At 36.0% G+C, this 12,612-nt stretch overlaps 1 long non-coding RNA gene across 1 annotated transcript in view; it reads left to right on the top strand.

Moving 5' to 3' along the window:
* LOC132711061 (uncharacterized) overlaps nucleotides 1-2,655 on the top strand; it is a 123,232-nt gene extending 120,577 nt beyond the window's left edge. Inside the window, exon 2 of the long non-coding RNA XR_009621828.2 lies at nucleotides 2,353-2,655. This is a non-coding gene — a long non-coding RNA (uncharacterized LOC132711061). The remainder of the gene's footprint in view (nucleotides 1-2,352) is intronic.
* Nucleotides 2,656-12,612: the final 9,957 nt, after the last annotated feature.

The following is a 12,612-nucleotide window of genomic DNA, read 5'->3' as shown; positions in this document are numbered from 1 at the left end:
TTACCCTGAAGCAACATCTTGCTGTTAAAGCTAAAACCGGGACAGATGTTGCTCTTTGCAACTTAGGTAGATGCATTTTTCACAGGAGCATTTGAAATAATTGAATTTCCCATTGCAAATAAAAGTGATCCAGTGACTTCTTGCCAATAAAGAGCTGCTTCCTTTCCATTCATCGAAAGGTTAAGGGGTGAACTACGCGGCTTCAAGCATGGAATCCAGTAGAGAGAGACTGGATGCCTTGTAACTGATGGAATCTAGTAGCGATTCCATTTTTCCCCCTCATTTATATGCCACCCAACTCTCAGCAACTCTAGGTGGTTTACAAATTATTAACATTTAATAACAATACATGAAAAAAAAACCCAATGAAACAAAGATAGCAGAGAAAGAAAAACAAATACTGATGGAAATGAAGAAAGTGAAGAAAGGGGTACTAATTGTTCTGACCAAAGACCTGGCTGAAGAGCCAGGACTTCAGGGTCCTTCAAAACATCAGTATTGGGCAAGTGTTCAAATTTTGCTGGGAACCTCATTCTGGAGAACAGATGCCGCTATAGAATAGGTCCATGTCAGGATCCTGAAAGATGGCATTGTTTAATCCATGAAACCCATATCATACCAAACAGGCCTTGTCTGTTAAGATGTCTCCCCTCTAAAATAAGCTTCCACCTGAGATCCATGCAACTCCCACCTGACTGTGTGTTGGAAAGTCTAAAGATTTTCAGGCCTTGGGCTGAGATGGGTAAAGGGTGCAATGGTGGATATATTTGTATAGGGAGGTGATATGGACCAATTTGCCATTTTGTTCTCTTTATTGCATTTCTTACCTTGTCTTTAAATCATCAGCTGCCCAGAGTCAGTCTAGAGTTAAGCAATGCTTACATTGAATCATCTGAATTTAACTAAATCTTTTAGATTTATCATTTGTACCTATATCTGTCTGTCTGTCTGTCTGTCTGTCTGTCTGTCTGTCTGTCTGTCTGTCTGTCTGTCACTGGCTGTTGTTCACTTCTTTTATTAGATAGGTTCTCAGTCCTTTGCCTCAAGGTCTGTTGAATAGATTTCTGTTTTCTCTTTTCATATTTGTGGTTACAGAGTATTGAATGCTGGATGTTCACCATTGATAAAAGATAGGAGTGGGGCAAAGTGCAATGACTGCTGACATGTATACAATTGTCATATTCGATAAGAATAAGGTAATCACTGTAATCACTCAGGGACTTTATTCTCCAAGAACAGTAGTTTGTTTTTTTTTTTGTTTGCTTGTTTATATCCTGCTTTTATTATTTTTATAAATAACTCAAGGAGTCAGGCATACCTAATGCTCCTATTTTTCTCAGAACAAATAATAACAACAGTAAGGTGGGTTCGGCTGAGAAAGATTAACCGACCCAAAGTAACCCAGCCAGCTTTCATGCCCAAAGTTGGAGTAGAATTCACAATCTCTTGATTGTGCCTTAGGCCAAATCGATGGTGTCATCATCAGATTAAGTTTAAAAACTTTTCAGAAGAATTCAGTCTTTGTCATAGCCAGTAAAACTTTCAGGACAAATGTATTCCAAGGGATGCCATTCTGGCTAATACTCCCCTAACCTCACAGAAATGAGGGAATAAAAGTACCAGACTGGTATTTGTACTTTAGCTAGAGATAGTGTAGGAACTCCCTGACACCAGCAATGAGATTCAGTCCAGGAGCTCAGATAGGGATCCTGTCAGGCAGCAGATGGCCAGGACGCAAGCAGGATTTTCTTGCTTGTCCCTCTGGCCAAACTGCAAAGAACTATAGAAATGATCATACAAGAAAATATGTGACAGCTAGCAAAACATGAATGGAAGAATATGTTAGAAAGAAAATATTATTTTCTTTCTAGATATTATTGATATGATATGATATGATAATAAATATAAAAGAAGCAGGGAAAGGAAAACACTCTGTTTTTCAAAATTCAGTTACAGTAGCTGCATCAATTAAATAGAATTACAGTATTTCTTGTAGGCTTGAAGTAGGCCAACTAAATCAAGTCAAGGAACAAAAATAGAGTGGAGTCATAAGTGGTGGACTAGGATTGCTAACTGGATTTCTACCCACAGCATTCACTCATTTGACCTTGGATTGGGCGAAGTCCCATCTTCATCTAGTATTTATTTTGTTAAAGTTCCAATCAAATATTTTTAGGCAGTGCAAGCATTTATCAATGTGTCTTCCATGAATGTGTCTAATTCCTCTTTAAAGGCCGTTCAGGTTAATGGCCATCATTAAGTTTTCTGATGATTAAGTCCGCAGTTAATTATGTGTTGTGTAAAAAATGCTTTGTTTTGCCTGCCCTCACTCTCAGTCCATTTTTTTAACAGACTGCTTGAAGAAATGAAGAAGATCACTTCATCAGTTACCTTGCACCCCGTCAATGTGCCTCAAAAATCTGCTGCAGAAGATTTAGGACTGAATCCCAGAAGAAGAGTTCAACAAGGTCCTGGGATTGAAAACAACAGCAGCAACAACAAAAATCTCATCTTCAGCTAGTTTTCTGGAAAAATAATGAAACTTTTTTATTCATGGAAGGGATTCTTGGATTCCTAGATAGTACATAATTTTGTCTCCATTTCAGGTTTGTAATGCTGCTGGTACTGGCAAAATAAAAGACAGAGTCTCCATTATATTAGGTTTTTTTTTTTTAATTCAATCAGTAACCATAGAATATAATGTCCAGGAATATTGGCTGCATTTTTAGACTTACCTGCTTTTACTGTGTGGAGATTCTCTCTCTCTCTTTCTCTCATCTATCTATCTATCTATCTATCTATCTATCTATCTATCTATCTATCCATCCATCCATCCATCCATCCAGCGGCGAAATCTAAAATTAGTTATTACCGGTTCTGTGGGCATGGCTTGGTGGGGGGGTGGGTAATGTGACTGAGTGGGCATGGCCAATTTTTTTTTTTACTTTTAAAACCATTTTTTCTACAACCTCTTCAGTGAAGAGGTTGTAAAAAAAATGCTTTCAAAAGGCTCTGACGATCCCAGCTGAGTTGCCTGATTGGCAGAGGCTTTTTTTCTTTTAAATGCCTCTGACAATCAGGCAACTCAGCTTGGATCGTCAGAGGCTTTTAAAATAGAAAAAAAGCCTCTGCCGATCAGGCAACTCAGCTGGGATCTTTGACGATCCCAGCTGAGCTGTGAGATCATCAGAGACTTTTTTTTTAAAGCATTTTTTCGGCTGAAGAGGTTGTAGAAAAAATGCTTTTAAAAGTTAAAAAAAATGCCTCTGATGATTGTGCAGCTCAGCTGGGCATGGGGGGGCAGCAGGGATTTTTGCTACCGGTTCTCTGAACCACCTGCCTCCATCGCTACCAGATCGGGCGATACGGTCTGAACCGGGAGCATTTCACCCCTGTATCTATCTATCTATCTATCTATCTATCTATCTATCTATCTATCTATCTATCTATCTATCTATCTATCTATCTATCTCTGATATATAGCTATATAGCTACCCAATTTTTTTTACTACCGGTTGTGTGGGCATGGCTTGGTGGGTATGGTGTGGCTTGGTGGGCATGGCAGAGGAAGGATACTGCAAAAATCCCCATTCCCTCCCCGCTCCTGGAGGAAGGATATTGCAAAATAAGGGGCGTGCTTAAGCACATCAGCATGCCTACCATCCCTGTCCTAATGTTCCCTTTTATTCGTATCCATTTCATGTATTCATAATCATATTTATACTTGTATCCGTTATCAGATACATGTTTGACGAAGCAAATAAATAAATAAAATAAACAAAATCTCCATTCCCACCCCACTCTGGGGCCAGCCAGAGGTGGTATTTGCCGGTTCTCTGAACTGCTCAAAATTTCTGCTACCGGTTCTCCAGAACCTGTCAGAACCTGCTAGATTTCATCCCTGATATATATATATATAGTAGCAAGTAACAAAAATAAAATTTCAGGGAAACTCCATCCTGTGGTGCTGTTTTTCTTTTTTTCTAAATTTTCTAAATTTTACCTCTGAAATTGATGGAAGATGTCTACATCTATTTGAGCATGGAATAACACTACCACTATACATTAAACGTATTTTAAAGCATCAAGATGCATTTTCATCATCGTTATGGAGTGGAGAACGAACATCCTTCACTTGGTCTTGGACTAATTCCATATAACATTTATGTGAGATAATAATCCAGCTTGACTATTTTTATAACTACATTAATAATGAGATCTGTGATCAACACTTTTTTTTAATAACACATGTTGCCAAAGGGTCTACTTCTATTATTGCTAAACTGATAAAGCAATGAAGCCGCAATAGAATTCAAATGGAAAAAAAAAAGTGGCTGAGATGGAATGAAATTGAGATCCCTCCAGGAAAAACATGAAACACATCGTATACATTTTCATCAGCTTATTTTTCATTAATGAATTTAGATTATGGATAGTTATATTTCTGATACTTAAATATTTTCTAAGATTACAATATTTCTGAATTTTTATTAGGTGATGAAAGTCCCGCAGTGCAAATGTTTGTCTACATATGAAGGGTTTGCACCATAACCAAGCAAATACAGTTGGAAAAAAAATTACATATGAGAAAATAATATATAGCAACTTTACTCCAGATCAGAAAATAGAGTTTATTGAATTATTTTGCTAAAAAATATCAGATGCTTTCACAAAAGCTAAATTTTCAGTGTTTAGCACATTTTGACAGAGTTGCTGAACTTAGAATGTTTAGATTTAAGAACCTGTTTGAACCTAGATGAGATTTATTGGTAATATTATATTGTTGTTATAGATTTTCTTCTGAACAATATTCAGGAAATTCTGGTAATCTAGGGCCAACTCAAAAACCTAAGCATATTTAAATTGCAAATAATTAAACTCTATTGAAACTGGTTATTGGATTGTGGATTTGAAAGATTGGAGGAAACCTAGTGGATTAATTTGGATTTGGATTATTAATGCTATTTGACAGAACACACTATGAGGCAAAAGAAGAAAGAAGAAAAGAAAAAAGAAGAAAAATGAAACAAGATTTTAAAATTTGGACAGTTGGGAAGACAAATAACTGGAAAATCAAAAGGCTGTAAAATACTAAAGAACTTTAAAGATTATAAATTTAGGAGATGTGTAGTTATAACTATGGAATTGACTAAATCTTATTAATAACTGGCTCTGTTGGAGCTTTTAAATATTGAGATGTTGGAACCATAGAGGTATATTGAGTAATTTTTATCAAATTGTTACAAAATGGAATATCAAGGGATAATAGAGGGATATGAAGAAATAATTTTGATGCTCAAAAGCATGCATAAGACTATAATGAACAATAAGGAGACAAGGGGATTGTTTAAAGATAAAGAAATGAGTGTAGAAGCCTCTCAACAACTGGAGGAAAAAGATGAACATGATATTCAGAAAATAGATGAGAAATTAGATGAAGCAGTGGAAGAGAAAAATCAAAATGAGATGCAAGAAGACAAAGATCATGAAGAGAAAGGATTGATAAGTAGGAATCAAATAAATAATTCCTTAAAAGTTTATAATAGAACAGAGAGAAAAATCTCTTCAAAAAAAAAAAAGAAAGAAAATTCTAAAGAAAAGAAAGAAAAAAAAATCTTTAAACAAAAGAAAGAAAGATTGATGGCTGGGTTCCCAAATGATACAGCAGAAAGAGACAAAGGGCAACCCAAAGGGAATACTCAGTGGGTATAAAAGTATCAAAAAAAGTTATAAAATTCCAAAAGAGAGAAATAAAAGGGTGATTAAAAAGTCAATAAATGATGGAACTCCAAAAAGGTTAAGAGATGATGGATAGTGATAAAATATATTAATAAAATGAAAAAGTAGAAAATACAAATAGGGAAAATAGTAGTATGTATATTAACAGATAATAAAATTTATTATAATTAAAAATAAACTAAGGTTAGAAGGTAGAAGTTTAGAATTAGGTAATTAGGTAGCTCGTTCCCTCTGGAACGAGCTACCTCCCAGAATACGACTGATCCCGGATCTCCGCACTTTCCATAAGGCCCTGAAGACATTTTTATTTCAGCAAGCCAGCCTGGCCTGAATAGGTTTTATGGGTTAGTTTTTAATTGTATAGCTTGGGGTTTTAAATTGGGAGACCAATTAATTTAATTTATTTTTAGTTATCTTAACTTTTATATTGTAAGTTATTTTAATTTTCGTCTGTTCACCACCCTGAGTCCCTTCGGGGAGAAGGTGGGTATATAAATTCAATAAATAAATAAATAAATAAATAAATAAATAAATAAATAAATAAATAAATAATTGTATTATTAATATTAACAGTGTGTTAAAATATATTGTGAACTTAAACTTTTAAGTATTAGAAATTGTGGGGACTTTAAGATATAATCCCAGGAGTGATTAAATTTTGTTAATATTTGGCCTTATTATTAGTCCTAGACATTTGGGATATTGAAATTATGGTGGAATAATGAGTAATTTTTAAAATATTAAATATTAGTGACTTAGTAGGGGATAACAAATACATGGTGCAAAGAAATGTTATTTAGGTGTAAATAAATGAATGGGAAAAAATGATAAAGAATTATAAAGAGAGAATGGTATTGTTGAAGTTGGAAGATTAGGATTAGACATACTTATTTGTATTATTATTGTTAGCATTGTTTAAAAAAGACATTGACCCAGTCAATACACTGTCCACAAAATATGTACGTTGTGAAAGGAAAACTGCAAATAAAACATGAATTAAAAAAAAAGAAAATAAATCAATATTAGTAGAGTTAATACATGGCATTTGTGTGTTTCAATATGGTCTTTATGAAATGTAGCAAATTTCATCTTGGCTGCATAACTTTATGAACTATTTCTGTGCATATCAGAACAAAGAGTAATTGGTGAGTGAGTATCAGAAGTCTAAAAAAGGGAGTGCATCTGTAGTCCAAATGTAATGTTTTTGAGTTATGCTATTGGCATAAGAAGCATACTTTTCAACAGTTTAATGAGAAATATATACTTATTTGAATTAGAATGATTAGTATCTGGTGTATATCCATCAAAGGCATTCCTAAAGAAAATCAATTTCCACTATACTGGAAGAGGGTAGAATCAGGGGTGAAATCCAGCAGGTTCTGATAGGTTCTGGAGAACTGGTAGCGGAAATTTTGAGCAGTTCAGAGAACCAGTAGCAGAGATTTTGAGTAGTTCAGCGAATCGGTAGCGGAAATTTTGAATAGTTCGGAGAACCGGCAAATGCCACCTCTGGCTGGCCCCAGAGCGAGGAGGGAATGGGGATTTTGCAGTATCCTTCCCCTGGAGTGGGGTGGAAATGGAGATTTTGCAGTATCCTTCCTCTGCCACGCCCACCAAGCCACGCCCACCAAGCCATGCCACGCCCACCAAGCCACGCCCACAGAACCGGTAGTAAAAAAAAAAATTGGATTTCGCCACTGTGTAGAATATACAGGGGGAACAAAATATTTCCAGATCAGCAATGATTTCAGTATCCATTGAATCATAGACCTTAGAATAATGGTTAGGGAACTGCAGCCAGCATTCCTGGGAAGCCAACACTGTCCAATACAAGACTTTTTCATTCCAGGAGGTTTGGCTGCATGAGTTGCTGTTTGATACAGGCTTTAGGACATGTCTCATTAGAAAATAAATTCTGAGGGGAAAAAAGGAAGCCAAAACAATTTAATAAATAACTTGATTATCAGATTCCCCTTTGTCTGTAGTTATTTTATTTGGTATGTCGCCTCGCATCATGCTTGCTGTTTCATCATTTCCTTCCTTTTAATGCCTTTAAGCTTTATAAGTATAAACTAAAACATTCCCCCAAAGTTAGAAACTCAGAATATGCCTTTCCTTTTCAGAAACACCCACATGCTAATCTGGTGGGTTTCCTTAAACCATGAAATCTATCAAATGTGAAACCTTCAAAGCGTTGTTTACGTGCTTCATATCTGCAAGCCACAAAAACATAACCTGTGGATCAGGCCTTGTACCCATGACCCACTGACTTCTTGACATCTTGAGGTTATGCATCCCAAGCATGTATAAGCAGGAAACGCCAAACGTCTTTCAGCCACATCCTGGTGTGACTGCAGTGTAAATTAGAGCTGTGTGAAAACCCTGGGAAAAAAAATATTTTGGCATGGATGCCTAGTTTTCCTTTCCTTTCCTTCTCTGTCCCCTTTTAACTAAGTATGTGGAGTAAGAATTATTCTAATTAATCTGTGGAACTGTTAAATACGAGAATTTAAAAATTAAAAAAAAATCTCAATAAAATAGCGGGACGGAAAACATTTCATCAGGAGAATTAAGATCCTACTTGCAAGTATAAATGAGATATGTCAAAGAGATGTGAACGCTTCTGGAATAAAAACTGGGGGGAAATCAACACTTTAGCAACAGATTATTTTGGATCACTACTAATCATTTAAGTTCATGTAAAGTAGTGGGTTTAACAACTGTTGTGTTTGCTTGTTACTATTGAGACTCAGAGTTTACTGTTTCGACTTGTAAAATAAATATGTTCTCCTTCCATATTTTTTGCAAGAAAATGAAGCTTACTGAGTTAAAACAACTTTCACAATTGTTTTATGTGGAATTAGTGGCAGATAAAAAAGTGCACCATGGGAAAAAAAATTAAATTGTATCAGAGAGGTCTGTTCTGTTGTTATAATAAGCATTTAAAAGATGCTGTTTGATATACTACTTTCAAGTTACAGGATTGAAGTCCTTGGCATATCATTTTTAAAAGACAAGGTTCATTGTGTTCCAAAGACAACAAATATACCATGTTAAGTGGAGGAAATTGGAAATTGGATTCTGTATACATAGGTTGCATTAAGTCCTAGTAGGATAATGGTTTCATTTACAACTACAATTGGAAACAGGTTGTAAAATGAAAAAAATCATAGGACCACTTATGATGGCTGTTTGCCAGTTCTGATTGTGGTTGTTAAGCAAATCATAATAGATGGTTAAGCTCAATGTCATGTGACCACAACTTGTGACTTCCTTCCATCTTCCCATCAAGTGTATTTGTTAGAAATAGACTGTGGAGGTTGAAAATGGCAATCACGTGAATGCTGTGGTCATCATAAATGCATGCCAGTTGCCAAGTGACCCAATCACAATCACATCACGGTTGGGACAATGCAATGGCCACACTTCAAGGACTGGCCCTAAGTCTCAGTATTCATGCTGTTGTAACTTTGATTGGTTGCTGAAGAAGTGGTGGCTGAATACCTGTACTTTAAAAAGTTATGGAGTAACTGTAATCATAATCCACTGTCCTGTCCCAGACCAAGCACACACAAATATGTGAAGGGGTTGTTTATTAAATGAGGCTTGCAAATGCATGCACTTGCAGTATAGAGACAAGTTTCCCACCAAATTTCAGCAAATCTGAACAGTTTCAAATCAAAGTGGCAGGTAGGAGAATAGTGAGGTGGAGTCTGAGGATCAGAGTTGGTAACAGATTCATCAACTGGTACAGCTTCACAAATTAAGGCACAGATCCTGGGAATTAACAGGCAGTTGTCCTCAATGGAAAGCTTATGCTTGCTGCTTCACTTTAATAGCAGTAGTACCAGTATAGGTCATTTAGTGGGGTTGATATTGTGATGTACTCCATCACCCCACTTCCTCAGAATTCATAGGATCAACTCGTTCCAGAAAACCTCACAACACGAAGCATCAACCATCTCTGGATCATGTTGGTTAATATTGATGGGGTTGTGTTTAACGAGTTGGGTTGAATTTTCAGCCTTTAGCAATTTGTTGCTAAATTGTTCTTTTTTACACATTATATGTTGCCTGGATTCACTTTTGGAAGACAAAAAGTCATGCAAATGGTGTAAATAACATTAAATGTTTCAATAAATCTCTCAAGACCTATCCAGATAGGTCTTCAATCCTTTAGTGGATCTCAGCAACTTTATCCTCCAGATGCCTAGAAAATCCTTCATAGTGATTCTGTAGATGTTCCTTCTCCCTGTCCTTCTCTAGGAATATGGATCACTTTAAAAAGGGCTACTGGATGGCAATCTGCTAATCAGAGAATAAAGTTTTACCATCCTCATTACCATAATATAGGCCCAAGAATGGGTTTTTACACATATTCAATCAGATTTATTAGTCACTGTATGCCAATTGCTCTCTAGGTATCCCTTGATGTGCTTCATTCCCCAGGCTTCATGGAAAACCAGCAGATTCCCCAACTGGCAAACTGGAAGCCAAGCAGTTCCAGTAAATTACTAATTAATTCAAACCATCCTCCCCTTCCTGTTCTTCCAATGAAAGTCATTATTTCAATGGGAAGGATTAATCAGATCTCTCCCCTTTATTTAGTCTAAGTCATGGGAAAGACAATCAAACAACTTATGAAATTCAAGGAGAATTCCTACCCATAGAAGATATAGTTAAGTCATCAAAATATTTTTCTTAGCCTTTATTTTGTATCAGCTTGCCTTGGAAAAACCCTTGCTGCTTTCTTAGATCTGACTGAGAAAGAACATGCTGAGATGCAAAAAAAATATTGGTACATTTTTAAATGGCACAGAAGGGGGAATTGTAAAAGCTACACTTCATAGTATAAGGGCAGCAGCTGCAGTAAGTAATGAAAATTTTTATCTTGCGAAATGTGAATCCCTTTGTTGTTTGAACCTGATACCAGTGATAGAGGAACATTTATCAGCTTGGTTTAGATTCAACTCAATATTAATGATATTTTTCAGCAAGCATGTGGTGAGGGGAGAAGAAAAAGAAATTTCACATAATTCCTATGGTGAGTTGAGTAGCAAAAACAAAGCATAAGGGAATTGAGTAGCACTAGAGGATCATAGCAAGTCTTAGAACATAGAACATAGAAAAATAGGGTTGGAAGGGACCTTGGGGGTCTTCTAATCCAACCACCTGCACAAGCAAGAGTGGTTGTCTTGAAGGACTTGGAAAAAGTTAGGAAAGATTCTCTATTGCAGATGGGTTTACTCTACTTCTGGAAACAGCATCGGTCTGATAAGCAACAGCATCACCACAGGTTAAAAATAGGAAAGGTTCATTCCCATGAATCCAAAAATTGCTTGCCAAAGTTACAGCACAAGCCAAATGCTTTTCCATGGGATTTATCTCTGAGTAAATCCCATTAATTTACTCATGATTTACTCTTGATTGAACCTCCATAATATTGTGCTACTAAGCATTTTTATTGTGGATAAATTATGCATTATTTATTCTTTGGAATCATCAAACCTACTAAAATATAAAATATTAACTTATTTTAACTTAAATCAAAATATTTTTTTTAAAAAAAATATGACCAGCAGAGAGAATGAATGTTAGTCTCATCTCCCAACTGAGGATTAAAAGACTGCTCCACTGTGAAAGGCAGAAAACAAGATCAGAAACTTGACAAGTTCCATATGTCATTCTAAATGACTCTACCTCCAGGAAAGATCTGCTTCTCTTCTACTAGGGAAGCAGACAGTTTTAATTTTCTTAGTCTCTTGCATGAATTCCTATCCAAGCACTAAAAGCTACAAAATGGCAAAGGCTGAAAGGCCCAGGGGGTTGGCAATATGATATGGGGTCTTTCAGCCCTAGGTCACTGGTTTGAATTTGCTCTAGGTTGATATGGCAACCAAAATTCTTACCATATGACAGTTGGATACAGCCTTAAGTCTATTAATGAGCTGAGTGGGTCTACATGCAAGCTTCCCAGATGGCCTTGTTGACCTCTTGAATGACCTTCTCACCTTAACCCTTGGATATAATCCATCCAGGTCATTGCTAAGGTGTATTGATTAGGCAATGTTGGTCTGATCATATTATATTTGTCTAGGTTGTCTCTGTGTGCTGCCTGTCAACATACATGTGGTACTCAGTATCGGAGAGCCCTAAGAGCAACCTTAAGACTGCATCATTTATGGAACACGTGAATGACCACAAGGATCTTCCACCTCCCAAATACCCCATAATTTTCAATACATGCTTTTGAAAACATATTTCTTGTGGATTAAAGACTTAAAATTTAAGCATTGCCAAGACAAGCTATCCAGCAGAATTATAAATAACATACAAATAGCTTTCTCTATAATTACTGTGGTCAATTATGCTAACAACAGCAGATAGACTTTTTTTCCTGCAAAGGAATACTCAGTTGGTGAGGCTCTTCATTGCATTGGTGGGAAGGGGGTGGGGGGAGCAGTGAGGCCAAACAATGGAATTCAAAGAGATCTGCCAAATAATGCATTGAACATTGCCAGAGCTAATGATGAGCAATGCCAAGCTATTCCCTAACCTCTTATTTTTTTTTGAATAGTTGAAATAATCTGGATTTACTATAATACAATCTCACTTAAAAATAAAAGTTCTATAAAATTATCCAATGTCATCTCCACAAAAATTGTAAAAGATTTTTTAACAAATGTTTAGGAGGGAAAACTTTTAAGAAATGATTTTTATAATGTATCATGCTACTTTGTAACATTTAGTTGACATTGGCTGATTTTGAAAAGCTAAGCAGAGCCAGATCTGGTTAGTACTTCTATAGTGGACTAGCAGGATATCCCAAAAATATAGACTAAATGAAAAAAAAAAGTTCTGAAAAAGGTAATG

Source organism: Pantherophis guttatus, chromosome 1, assembly GCF_059756535.1.
Source record: "Pantherophis guttatus breed Tessera chromosome 1, ASM5975653v1, whole genome shotgun sequence".
NCBI classification, from domain to species: domain Eukaryota; kingdom Metazoa; phylum Chordata; class Lepidosauria; order Squamata; family Colubridae; genus Pantherophis; species Pantherophis guttatus.
This window is presented reverse-complemented; position numbering and strand designations above follow the sequence as displayed.